Source organism: Anolis carolinensis, chromosome 5 (genome assembly GCF_035594765.1).
Source record: "Anolis carolinensis isolate JA03-04 chromosome 5, rAnoCar3.1.pri, whole genome shotgun sequence".
In the NCBI taxonomy this organism is placed as follows: Eukaryota; Metazoa; Chordata; class Lepidosauria; order Squamata; family Dactyloidae; genus Anolis; species Anolis carolinensis.
The window spans coordinates 181882957-181896977 of record NC_085845.1 but is presented as its reverse complement, the minus strand read 5'-3'; the positions used below and the strand labels follow the sequence as shown (position 1 = coordinate 181896977).

The 14021-nt window shown below is 41.0% G+C and overlaps 1 protein-coding gene across 4 annotated transcripts in view; it reads left to right on the top strand.

The window, feature by feature from the left end:
* Nucleotides 1–7823: 7823 nt before the first annotated feature.
* dennd2a (DENN domain containing 2A) overlaps nt 7824–14021 on the top strand; it is a 77990-nt gene continuing 71792 nt past the window's right edge. For 3 of the 4 annotated variants that reach the window (XM_003220866.4, XM_062983085.1, XM_062983086.1), the window contains exon 1: nt 7824–8233. The gene's annotated coding sequence lies outside the window, so the exon portion shown is untranslated. Of the gene's footprint in view, nt 8347–14021 lie in introns of all 4 variants that reach the window. The other variant, XM_062983087.1, reaches the window with a different exon arrangement.

The following is a 14021-nucleotide window of genomic DNA, read 5'->3' as shown; positions in this document are numbered from 1 at the left end:
AAGGCAGAGCAGCCAAAACTCATTAGAGGACTTCCGGGCTGTATGGCCATGTTCCAGAAAGCACTTTTTCCTGACGTTTCGCCTGCATCCGTGGCAGGCATCCTCAGAGGTTGTGAGATATGTTGGAAACTAGTCAAGTGGGTTGTTGTGAGTTTTCCGGGCTTGTATGGCCATGTTCCAGAAGCATCCTCTCCTGACGTTTTGCCCACATCTATGGCAGGCATCCTCAAAAGTTGTGAGGTATATACAGTAGAGTCTCAGTTATCCAACATAAACGGGCCGGCAGAACTTTGGATAAGCGAATATGTTGGATAATAAGGAGGCATTAAGGAAACGCCTATTAAACATCAAATTAGGTTATGATTTTACAAATTAAGCACCAAAACATCATGTTATACAACAAATTTGACAAAGAAAGTAGTTCAATATGCAGTAATGCTATGTAGGAATTACAGTAGAGTCTCACTTATCCAACATAAACGGGCCGGCAGAACGTTGGATAAGCGAATATGTTGGATAATAAGGAGGCATTAAGGAGAAGCCTATTAAACATCAAATTAGGTTATGTTTTTACAAATTAAGCACCAAAACATCATGTTATACAACAAATTTGACCAAAAAAAGGTAGTTCAATATGCAGTAATGCTATGTAGGAATTACTGTATTTATGAATATAGCACCAAAATATCATGATGTATTGAAAACATTGACTACAAAAATGCGTTGGATAATCCAGAATGTTGGATAAGCGAGACTCTACTGTATTGGAAACTAAGCAAGGGAGGTTTATATATTTGTGGAAGGTCCAGGGTGGGAGGAAGGACTCTTGTCTGTTGAAGGCCAGTGTGAATGTTGTAATTAATCGCCTTGATTAGCATTGAAAAGCCTTGCAGCTTCAAAGCCTTGATGTTTCCTGCCTGGGGGAATCCTTTGTTGAGAGGTGTTAGCTGGCCCTCATTGTGTCGTGTCTGGAATTTCTCTGATTTCAGAGTGTTGTTCTTTATTTACTGTGCTGGTTTCAGAGTTCTTTAAATACTGGTAGCCAGATTTTGTTCATTTTCATCATTTCCTCCTTTCTGTTGAAATTATCCACATGTTTGTGGATTTCAATGGCTTCTCTGTTTAGTCTGATATAGTGGTTGCTAGAGTGGTCCAGGATTTCTGTGTTCTCAAATAATATGCTGTGTCCAGGTTGGTTCATCAAATGCTCTTTTCTGGTTGAGTTATTCTGCAGTGCCTTCCTTGATTCATGTTTGGGCAATGCTTCTGTGTTTGGTAGTCCCCATGTAGACTTGTCCACAGCTGCATGGGATACGGTAGACTCCTCCAAAAGTGAGAGGATCCTTCTTGTCCTTTGCTGAAGGTAGCATTTGCTGGATTTTCTTAGTGGATCTGTAGATAATTTGTAGGTTATGTTTCTTCATCAGCTTCCTTATGCAGTCAGTGGCAACCAGTATTTAAAAAACCCTTTAAATTCAGGACAGTAAATAAAGAACAACACTCAGATAACAGGAAACCCAGACAAGAAACAATCAGGGCCAGCTAATCACTTCCCAACAAAGGAGTCCCCCAGGCATGAAGCAGGCTTTTCAATGCTAATCAGGCTGGCCAATTGAAACATTCACACCTGCCTCCAAGAGACAAGAGTTCCTTCTCCCACCCTGGAAATTCCACAGATATATAAACCTCACTTGCCTAGTTTCTAACAGACCTCACAACCTCTGAAGATGCCTGCCATAGATGTGGGTGAAACGTCAGGAGAGAATGCTTCTGGAACATGGCCATGCAGCCCAGAAAACTTACAGCCACCCACTGATTCCAGCCACAAAAGCCTTTGATAACACTTTCAAGGAGTCTTGTGTTGAGGTTCTTCAGAATTTGTCTTTAAAAGTTCAGAATGTCACAGGTTTGCTTTTTTTGTGTTCCCTCAGAAGACAAAGGCAGTAGCTTAATGGCACGCTGTTGCACATATAGCAAAAGGATGCTTCTCAGAGGGGTGCATCTCCACTGAAGAATTAATGCAGTTTGTTACCACTTTTAACTGCATGCATCGATGCTATGAAATTGTGAGAGATGTAGTTTGGCAAGGCAGCAGCATTCTTTGGCAGAGAAGACTAAAGAGCCTGTGACTGAATGGGACTAAAACTCCCATTATTCCATAGCTTTGAGCCATTGCTGTTCAAGTGGATATCAAGCTGCATTGGTTTTGTGAATACAGCCTGAGTTATATAAATGCCCAACATTTCAGGAAGCAATGAATTCAATTTATGAATTACTAAATCTACAAAAGTCAAACCTGCCAATGTGCAGGGCTGACTGTTTACTGTGCTGGCTGCGATGAAACCAGGACTGTGTCTTAGCATAACCACTAGATGGTACTACACATAATAACAATTTAACAATCCATCACAAAGAAGCCTTTGGACTTCACAGATGCTGCCTGGGGTTTCAGGGGAAGGACCCCTTATGTTCCAACTGAGTTTTAAAGCCATCTAAATTGCTGGTGTCCAATTTACTTGATGGTGCTAGTTGGTATTTTGATCTCTATATATTAACGTTCCAATATTTGAACATCTTTCAGTTTTCTTGCTAGTTCTTGTAATGTTTGTGATTTTATTGACTTATTTCTATACAGGAGAGTCTCACTTATCCAACCTTCACTTATCCAATGTTCTGGATTATCCAACGCAGTCTGTCTCCCACCCAGATCCATAACTGTTTCTCTAGGCAGCAAAGACTGAACTTTTTATGGATTCAATTTCCGACAATGTTGTTACTATAAGTTCATTTTATGCAATTCTAACTTTATTTGTAGTCAATGTTTTTGTAGTCAATGTTTTCAACACATTGCGATGTTTTGGTGCTAAATTCATAAATACAGTAATTACTATATAACGGTACTGTGTATTGAACTGCTTTTTCTGTCGATTCGTTGTAAAACATGGTGTTTTGGTGCTTAATTTGTGAAATCATAACGTAATTTGACGTTTAGTAGGCTTTTCTTTAATCCCTCCTTATTATTGAACATTTTTATTTATCCAACGTTCTGCCGGCCCATTTATGTTGGATAAGCGAGACTCTACTGTACTTGCAAGCACCAAGGGCATTCCCGTTTGAATGAAATATTAGCATTTCAAAAAGGTAAGTAAGCAGTGACAGCAAACCCCATTTAAAGTTATTTCTTGCCTTTCTTAAACTCTGATATGGGAAATTTAAAAGTAAAGAAGGGATTATGGAAAAAAATGATTTTGAAAGTATTTGGAGAAAATTTCTAGAAAAATTATTGGAAAAAGAAGATGGGAATTTACCTCCAAATGAAGAATTGAACTTTTGGTGGGACTACAGAAGAAGAGATGGCTCTGGGGAAGGGGAGCACAGGGGTGAATGTAAATAAAAGAGGGGGAAATGTATAGAATATGTTTATATAATTGTAACTTTTTCTCAATAATAACAATAAAAATATTTTTAAAAAAAACAAAACTCTGATATGGGGAATTAACATCCTGTGCACTAAAACTATCTACTACTCTGTACTCTGTTTCTGATATGTTTGCATATTTTTTGTTATTCAATTCTTCTCCCTATATACATAGTGGTTCCTAGGGTACTTCTGCACTGTAGAATTAATGCAGTTTAACAGCTGTGGATCAATGCTATGGAGTCTTGGGATTTGTAGTTTGGTAAGGCACCAGTCCTTTTTGGCAAAGAAGAAGACCTTGTAGAACTACAAATCTCATGATCAACTCATTCAAGCCATCTTTTGTATATGCTCCTGGAGCAGCATTAATTATTTCTTCTTGAATTAACCTGTTTTGTTCAGATATTATAATGACCATTAGAATGCTTTCTACCTGTCTGATGAAATTATCCATTGTAAGCATATGCTGTATTATAAAGGATGAAGTACTCACTATGTATGGTATTAATTAAACCTTTCACCTAAAATTTCCATTGCATTTGTCTGTCTAAAGAATGATGTTGTCTCACAAGCACATATCTTTCTAGCAAAATTTGCTCTTCTAAAGAGCTTTTTTTTGTGCCTTGTGTCAAAGACTAGTAGGCTTTCCTTTTGTAAAGTGCCAATGCCCTTGGAGTACAAACCCCGCCACATATTGTCTGACACAATGGGGTCTTTGTGATGTTGGTTCTCGTGAACATTACTCTGTAAAACAGATCTTGAATGCTGCTGCACAGGGCTTGAATGTCATACAGACACATGGAAGAATGCCATCCTGTTCCAGTAACATGATGGACGCCATCCAAATGTGTCCTAATCCTAAACTCAGAATGGAGATTCCAGAGATTTAATATCATTCTGGACAGTTGTACAGTAAAAAAAAAATTCCTGTTGATCATACCAATAGTTTCCAAAATTTTGCAAGTAAAAAGAATAAGATACAGTGAAACATATACTGAGTCTCTTTCTGCTGGCCCAATACTTTATACTTGCTTTATGCTTTATTCATTTAGGAGTTGGACACACAAGGCAACTAAATCGCAGTTACAGCAGGATTTGGTTGTTTTCGGTTGTGGGTTGTTCCTCCTCTTTTCTTCTCCTAGTGGGAGACAATGTGGAAATTCTGCCTTTGCCAGGCCACACCTGGAATACTGTGTCCAATTCTGGGCACCACAATTTAAGGAAGATGTTGACAAGCTGGAATGTGTCCAGAGGAGGGCGACTAAAATGATCAAGGGTCTGGAAAACAAGCCCTATGAGGAGCGGCTTAAAGAGCTGGGCATGTTTAGCCTGCAGAAGAGAAGGCTGAGAGGAGACATGATAGCCATGTATAAATATGTGAGGGGAAATCATAGGGAGGAAGGAGAAAGCTTGTTTTCTGCTGCCCAGGAGACTAGGATGTGGAACAATGGTTTCAAACTACAGGAAAGGAGATCCCACCTGAACATGAGGAAGAACTTCCTAACTGTGAGACCTGTTCAGCAGTGGAACTCTCTGCCTTAGAATGTGGTGGAGGCTCCTTTGGAGGATGGATGGGCATTTGTCGGGGGTGCTTTGAATGTGATTTTCCTGCTTCTTGGCAGGGGGTTGGACTGGATCACCCATGAGGTCTCTTCCAACTCTATGAGTCTATGATTCTAATTATTTTACAAACACAAATAATCCCTTAATGACCACCTTTTCTAATAGAAATGCTTTCCAGTGGTCTCTCACTGGGAGAACAGCCGAAAAGGAATGATATTGTAAGTCATACTGTCATTGCTGTTGTTTGATAAGTTTACCTAGTAGAGTAATAGAGAGCCATTACTGGACTGCAATTTTTGAAATTAGGGTTCAAATCCCTGCTCAGCCACTGCATGATCTTGAACAAATCACATTGTTTAAGACTCGGAGCAAGGCAAAGGCAACTCCATTCTAAACAAACCTTGCCAAAGAAACACTGCGATATAGCTGCCAAAAGTCAAGATTGACTTGAAGGCACACAACAAGAAGTAATAGTAGCATATATGGTATATTGCAAATCTCTTGGGAAGAAAGTCAGACAAATGTCCGCGTTCTGGAAGAAGCAAAGACTACCAGCATTGAAGTGATGATTCTCTGCCATAAACTTCACTGAAGCGGCCAAGTTGTCCAAATGCCAAAAGGAAGGTGCGTCAGGCAAACCCTTGTCGTAACCGCCTTCCTCCTGGAAACCTATGTTCTCATTGTGAAAGACCATGCAGATCCAGAATAGGTCTTAGCAGTTACTTAGGACCCACTGCCTAGACTCTACCTCTGGAAGTAAATCATACCTGGCCACGAGGGATCATGCATGATGATTAAATCACTTGTTTTGTACCAAGAAAGGGAATTGGAGTAATTTTTTCAAAATTGTACTCTCCCCAATGAACTAACTCGGTTGTGAAAACAAGAAGAGATGAAACTCCCTCCAAACAACTTGGGTGTGTCTCCACTTCTAGGCAACTACAGCAATTACTCCTTATGTAAATCCATTCAAGATCCTGACTGTTCTTATAACACTCCTATTTAGAGCATAGGTGACTGCCGCATCTCAAAGGTAAATATTGGGAGATTAGTACTCTCAAGAATGATCTCTCTCAGGAGGTGTGATATTTGTTTTTGTTTTTTATTGAGGGTGGGGAGTTGATTGAAGTTTCAATCCTATACACACACACACACACATCTAGCTGCATGTAAGATCCACTGAACTCGATGGATCTGAATAGATGATTACCTTGTCACAAGTAAATTCTTAAAGCAGTAGTTCTCAACCTGTAGCCCCCCAGGTGTTTTGGCCTACAACTCCCAGAAATCCCAGTCAGTTTACCAGCTGTTAGGATTTCTGAGATTTGAAGGCCAAAACATCTGGGGATCCACGGGTGGAGAACCATTGTCTTCAAGGAATGTGGAAGTGAAGGCACATTACTGTTGTCATTCTCTTTTGTTAGTCCCAATTAGAGCAGATCCATTCAATCAGCTGCTCAATTGGGATTCAACGCATAGGTAAACCCCATTGATTCATTGGGTCTACTCAGCCAGGGCTAACAACAGAAATTAGGCATATACGTGGAAACACTTGAATTATGTTGGCAAAAACAATGAGGTCTCAAAAGGATAGCCATCAAGCTTATCAAAACTTATACACACGGCAGTGTCACTAGAAGGGTCAAAACTTCCCTGGCTGACATCATCAGAGGGACTGGAAACTGGCAGATTTGTTTCTGTTTATACACTGCATTGAGACTGGCCTGTTTGTCCTATGTAGGATATACCCAGCCATTGCACTTTATTCTGGCCCAGTTCTAGAGGTTGCAAGATATTGCACACATATAAATGCTGTTGCCTCACTCCAGTCTTGAATATGCTAACTGCGCCTTGGTTATTGGTTGGTTGAGTATGTTTTTTACTGTATTTTATATGTCTTGTTTTTATATGTTTACATGTTTTAAATGCATGTTGATATTGTATTTTATGCTGTATTTGGGCTTGATCCCCATGTGAGCCTTCCCGAATCCCTTCAGGGAGATGGAGCAGGATACAAAAATAAAGTAGTAGTAGTAGTAGTTGTTGTTGTTGTTGTTTATTCTACAGCATAAATGTGCATCATTTCTGTGTAAATACATTAATTTTAATAGCAGCCGTAGAACCCTCTAAGGCCGGGTTGGGAATTGTGGGAGTTGAAATCCAAAACACCTGGAAGGCCAAATTTGCTCATGCCTGTTAAAAGGCCTTCCGGACTCTCAAAGCACCATGGATGCTTTGCTGGTTAACTGAGAGTTGACTGTATTAATAGGCTGTCCAAGTGCTGCCCCAGCCTACTAAGCGTACATCTATACTGTAGAATTAATGCAGTTTGACAGCACTTTAACTGTGGTGACTCAGTGCTATTCTGTATTTGCACAAATACCTAGGAGTGGGTTGGCAGGCTAGTAGGCCGGGATGCTTTGTATCTATACATGGTTTTACTGTATGTATGGGTAAGTGTGTACGTTTTGTATGTTTCATATGTTTTGATATGGTCAAAATTGACTAATCAATAAAGAGTTGTTGTTGTTGTAGACTCAGTGCTATGGATACTGCGAATTATGATTTTTGCAAGATCTGTAACCACTCTCAGGGCTCCATAGCACTGAACTGTGGCAATCAAACTGCATTAATGCTACAGTGTAGACAAGCCCCTCCAGTCTTTCCCAGGAGCAGGCCCCTTTCTCCCCAGGTCCTCCAGTGTCCTTTTTCTTCTCTCTCTCTCTCTCTCTCTCTCTCTCTCTCGCTTTCTCTCTCTCTCTCAATCTCTCTCCAAGCCAGCTGCAGATTAGCTCACTGGAAAGAAGTCAGGATGGGTCAGGCGAGGGGAGGGTGGGAAGGGAGAAAGACACAGGAGGAGGAGGAGGAAGAGAAAAAAGCAGGGGGAGGGAAAGAAGGAGAAGAAGAAAAGGGGGTGGTATTAACTTCCTAAAGCTTGGAAAGGACCACAGCGTCGAGGGATTTGGAAATGAGAAGGGGGGAAATGGGGTCCTGAAGCTGCTTGTGGAGAGAGAGAGAAAAAGAAGTTTGCAGAGAGGAAGGCGAGGGGGAGAAGACGTCTTTGGAAGCCGTGAGGAGAGAGCAAGGGGGAGAGGAAGACGAACAAAAGGGAGGAAAGGGGTGGAGGAAGGGAAAGAGGCGGAATTATGAGCCCGGAGGCTGCTGCTGCTGCTGCCTGTGCTTCTTTCCTCTCCGGCCCCAGTTCGAGCAAGATGAGGACGGAAAGCAGCGCTGGGGCTGCCAAGGAGAAAGGTAGGCGCAGCGGAGGCATCCGAGGAGCCTCCTCTCCAACAGATTCCTTTCTTTCCAAAACGGGGCTTCCTTTATGGGTTCTTGCACCTGGGGAGGCAGCATAAACTTGGGAGGTAAGCTGACTAGGGTTGTTTCTGTGATGTGACTCTTGGGGAGCATCTGCCCTGTAGAATTCATGCAGTGCGACTCTCATTTCTTTCCTTCTCAGCCAGCTTCCTACTCAGAAATCCTCGGGTCTTGTGTGAGTCACTGCATCTGGGGAGGCAGCTCAAATTTGGGAGGGAGAACATGACTCTTGTAGTGCCTCATTGTAAAGAAAGATTTACAATGTAAATGGTAAAGAATGATACTCCACCTCAGGCATCAGAAGAGCTTCAAGACCAAGAACAAGCCAGGAGAGCAAAGACTAAGGACCCTCCCACACATCCATGTAACCCAGAATATCAAGACAGAAAATCCCATAATAACTGGGATATCCGAGGGCCCTTCCACACAGTCATATAACCCAGAATATCAAGGGTGGCAAAGTGCGTTAAAGCACTGAGCTGGAGACCGAAAGGTCCCAGGTTCAAACCCCGGGAGCGGAGTGAGCGGCCGCTGTTAGCTCCAGCTCCTGCCAACCTAGTAGTTCGAAAACATGCCAATGTGAGTAGATCAATAGGTACCGCTCTAGCAGGAAGGTAACGGCGCTCCATGCAGTCATGCCGGCCACATGACCTTGGAGGTGTCTACGGACAACGCCGGCTCTTCGGCTTAGAAATGGAGATGAGCACCAACCCCCAGAGTTAGACATGACTGGACTTAACATCAGGGGAAACCTTTACCTATCAAGACAGAAAATCCCATAATAACTGGGATATCTGAGGGCCTTTCCACATAGTCATATAACCCAGAATATCAAGGCAGAAAATCCCACAGTATCTGCTTTGAGCTGGGATATCTGAGTCCACACTTCCATATATTCCAGTTCAAATCAGATAATGTGGGATTTTATTCAGCTGTGTGGAAGGGGCCAAAGATCCACCCAAATGAAAAGGGTTCTTACCATACATCAAGGGAACCACTGACCGCATAGGGAAGCTAATGAAGAAATGCAACTTACAAACTATCTACAAACCCACTAAGAAAATCCAACAAATGCTACCTTCAGGAAAGGACAAGAGGGATCCTCTCACCTCTGCAGGAGTCTACCATATACCATGCAGCTGTGGACAAGTCTACATAGGGACCACCAAACGCATCATTGCCCAGACACGAATCAAGGAACATGAAAGGCACTGCAGACTAACTCAACCAGAGAAGTCAGCCATAGCAGAGCACTTGATGAAACAACCTGGACACAGCATATTATTGGATGACACAGAAATGCTGGTCCACTCTAACAACCACCATTGTCAGACTACACAGAGAAACGATTGAAATCCACAAGCATGTGGACAATTTCAACAGAAAGGAGGAAACCATGAAAATGAACAAAATCTGGCTACCAGTATTTTAAAAAAACTCTAAAATCAGGACAGTAAATAAAGAACAACACCCAGAAGACAGGGGAATTCCAGACATGAACCAAGCACAGCCAGTTAACACCTCCCAACCAAGGATTCCCCCAGGCGTTAAGCAGCCAGGCTTTGAAGCTTCAAGGCCATTCAATACTTATCAAGCTGGCCAATGGCAACATTGACACTTGCCTCAGGCAGACAAGAGTTCTTTCTCCCACCCTGAATATCCCACAGATATATAAACCCCACTTGCCTAGTTTCCAACAGACCTCACAACCTCTGAAGGCGAAGCATAAGGAGAGAATGCTTCTGGAACATGGCCATACAGCCCAGAAAACTCACAGCAACCCAGTGATTTAATAGAAGGAAGCTGGCTAAGGGGGTGTGAGGAATAAGACATTGGGATGGGGACAATGGTTTTTGTCTTAAACTTTTTGTAAAAAGAAATAAATTCCTTGCTGGTGGATCTTTTAGAGCAGTTTGGAGACTTCTGGTTGACTTTGCAGCCTGGGGGATGGATATTGGGGAAAGTGGATTTCTTTAATAGAATTCTTCCCCCAACAAGCTCTTTCAAAAAAAGTGTGACTTTTGCCAGAAAGCTGTAAGTTGTCATTGCAATGGCTGTCTCTAAAGAGCTGGTTTCAACATGTGGAGGAAAACAATGCAGCAGAATGTATTGGGGGGGGGGTTGGCACCCAGTAATGCAAGAAGGCATTTTATCAAGTTTTATGGCTAACTGCAAGGGATTGTAGGGTCAGCAGAAGGTCGTCTTCTTTTTTGCCTCAGTTTCTGTGCTTCTAGAAATATGCATTAAATTCTCCCTGTTTCTTAAAGCACAGAAGGTGCTTTGGTCTGGTGATAATAGGCGCGTTCAAAATTGTGACAATATGCTTTGGCATTTGTGAACCTTTAGTACGCTTTAAGGGGATAAACTCAACTGAGATTTCCAGTCACTATTTTCCCCCTTAAGGATCCTCATCTATCCTGCAGTGAAGCATGAAATGATTAGATTGTTTTGTCCTTGATGGGATTTGCAAGGAGATAATGGAGGAGAGATGGATTATCTTGTTAAAGGAGGGGCGGGGAAGGATTTCATGAGATCTTGAGAGTGAAATCAGGCCAATTCAAAGCCCAAACTGGTGATAAATTCTCTTGACTGAAAACTTTAAAACTGGTATCAAATAACAGGAAAATATTGAAGTAAAGTTTGTTGGCTTTTTTTTTTTTTAAAGAGAGAGTTCTTGCATAATAAGCCATCAATTGAACCAACCTGGATATTATTTCAGAACACAGAAATACTGGACCACTCTAACAACCACTATATGTCAGACACAGAGAAGCCATTGAAATCCACAAGCACGTGGACAATTTCAACAGAAAGGTGGAAACCATGAAAATGAACAAAATCTGGCAACCAGCAGGACAGTAAATAAGGAACACTCAAAAACCGGGAATTCCAGACATGAAATTATCAGGGCCAGCTAACACCTCCCAACAAAAGATTCCCCCAGGCAGGAAGTAGCTAGGCTTTGAAGTTGCAAGGGTTTTCAATGCTAATCAAGGTGATTAATTGCAACATTCACACTTGTCTTCAACAGACAAGAGTTCTTTCTTTCACCCTGGTCCTTGCACAAACTTCTATATACCTTGTTTCCAATATACCTCACAACCTCTTGAGGATGCCTGCCATAGATGTGGGTGAAACATCAGGAGAGAATGTTTCTGAAACATGGCCATGCAGCTTGGAAAACTCACAGCCACTCAGTGATTCCAGCCATGAAAGCCTTCGACAACATATTGAAATAAAGTTTGTTGGTTTAAAAAAAAAGAGAGAACTCTTGTATAATAAGCCAACAGGTTCTCGCTTCACATTTTAAAGAAAAAAATGTTATAAATTGTGGGAATGAGCGATGAAAATTGTGTGGTGCCACTTTACTTCCTCTCATGGAGCAGTTCAATGTCCATGCCTGCTTGTATATATGTGTATGTGCACATGCACACAGATACAAGAAGCATCCATAACAAGAGATCAAGAAGCTATTTCTGTTTAATGAAGAGATACCTAGGTTGCAATGTGGCACTAAACGTTTTCAATGTTGCACGAATAGATCTCTTATTTTTTAAAATTGTTTTCTTTACCAAGAATATAGAGTAAGATTATTTACTTCTAACAGCACGTTTGGAGGAAATATTCTTTAAAAGAGTGCAGAATGGACATCTAATTTATTTGTTTATGTATGAACATATGTCTATGAAGAAGACTCACTATTGACAATTTCTGTGCCAGGCATATCACAGGGTTTTGAGTCATCCTTCTTTTCAATATTTCATCTGTAAATATGAGACAAAGTGACTAGCATGGGAGAGTGGAGGATGAGACTTTATAGCTGTAAAAAATGAAAATATTGTATCCCAATATTGTCCAATTATATGGCCACAATGATAAATTTCCATTGTCTAGAAAATTTACTGCATCACAACATGATGCCCTGGATATAGCTACAAAGTGTTCCATAACTTTGTGAAAAGCTTTAAATTTCCAGCATCAGATTCTCAAGTGGAACAACTGAGACAGGCACATTTTTCTTCCTAAATTATAGGGAGGAAAAGTAGTAATAAATTTTTAAAAATAGGGAGGAGGAAAAGCTCACTGTAGTAATGCTATTCCATTCCCTTGCTACTACTGGTATGAATATCAGCCTAAACTTAATATATTCTGTTTTAATTTCAACATGCATGTTTGGTAATTTTGGCACAAAAATTGCTATCATTAGGTAATTGAATAGTGTAACTGAACAGTCTTTCATATATACCAATACAGAATATTGAGGATGTCAAACCAGTCCAATGTGTATATTAAAGTGAAGCAAAAACTTTTCCAGGAATGTCTTTTCCCCAATTTTAACCAGACTTCCCCAAACAGTACCTTCCAGCATTCTTCGAACATTTACTGTGCTGGTTGGGGGTAATGGGAGTTAAAGTCCAAACCTCTGAAGTTCACCAGGTTGAATGAATGAATTTTGTTGGTCACAGACCAAGTTAGATCAAGCTGTTTGAAAAATATTCCACATATTGGTTTCTGAGTAAGAGACCACGTGTATAAATGCTTTAAATAGAACTGTTCAGTCTACTGTATTCTGTTATATACTATATTCTGGTATCCTGTTGTCCTATGTATCTTGGTCTAGTGTCATGTTGATTTGCCATGGAAAGGCCCATTCTACCTGCACCAGTTTTTAGCATGAGATTGTTGAGAGGACATTGCAAAAGGCCTGGGCATTTTGTTTGCATGTGGGTTCAGTCATGACATATTCTGCTAGCAGAACTGTGACCTCACACCTCTGTGCTAAAATCTTAACACAGTGTCCTTCATTTGTCATCAGCCATAACAAGCCTGTCTACTCTTAATGATGTGATCATTTGGAACTGGAATATGATGTGTGCAGAAGCTCTATTGTTGTGTGCCTTCAAACTGTTTGTGCCTAACGGATACCCTTTTCCAGGGTTTTCTTGGCAAGATTTGTTCAGAAGGGCAAGGGTTTGCTTGCTCCTTTACCTAAGCATGGGGAAGATTGGGACATGCTCATATTTATCAGTGCAAGCAAAATGTTCACGTCCACCCAATCATATTAACTTTATCAAAAATTATGCAATTTCCTGATCACATTTCTGTGCTGTCTCTTCTTCCAGGAGATCAGATCAGAATGAAGGTGACTTCATTCAGTTCTCACAACAGACTATTGACTTGATCCAAAAGCACCATGTTAACAGGAATCTGAACCAGATCCCATACAGTTCAAATCAAAATGTCCAGTTGTTGTGAGCTGATATTTTTTGTATAAAGAACCACTTCAATATAGTTTTTCCCCCTCTGTTCTTTGTCTCTGTTTTGAGAAAAATCAGTAACTATGTTGTTCTGTTCCCTATTGAAGATGCCTTGCCTTGGGGGGAGTATTTTCCCATTGCTCTGGAGAGCAGGTGTGGTTACACTACTCCTGAATCACTTTCCTTTAGACATGCTGTAATTCTATAGTGATAGAGATAAATTCACCCATGAGTTGAAAGGAAACTGCTAGCACAAGGGTTTTGTGGTCACATTTGGGCTAAGAAGAGTTCCTTCTTGTGCTATACACCAAATAGAGAAAGTGAACAAGAATTTTTCTCCCTCTCTTCAGTACTCAAGTTTACCAATGGGATCAGTTGGCAACAAAATTCCAGACAGACTAATGAATTATTCATGCACGGGGCTCATTTTTACAAGATGTGGTAATGTCATATGACTTATACAG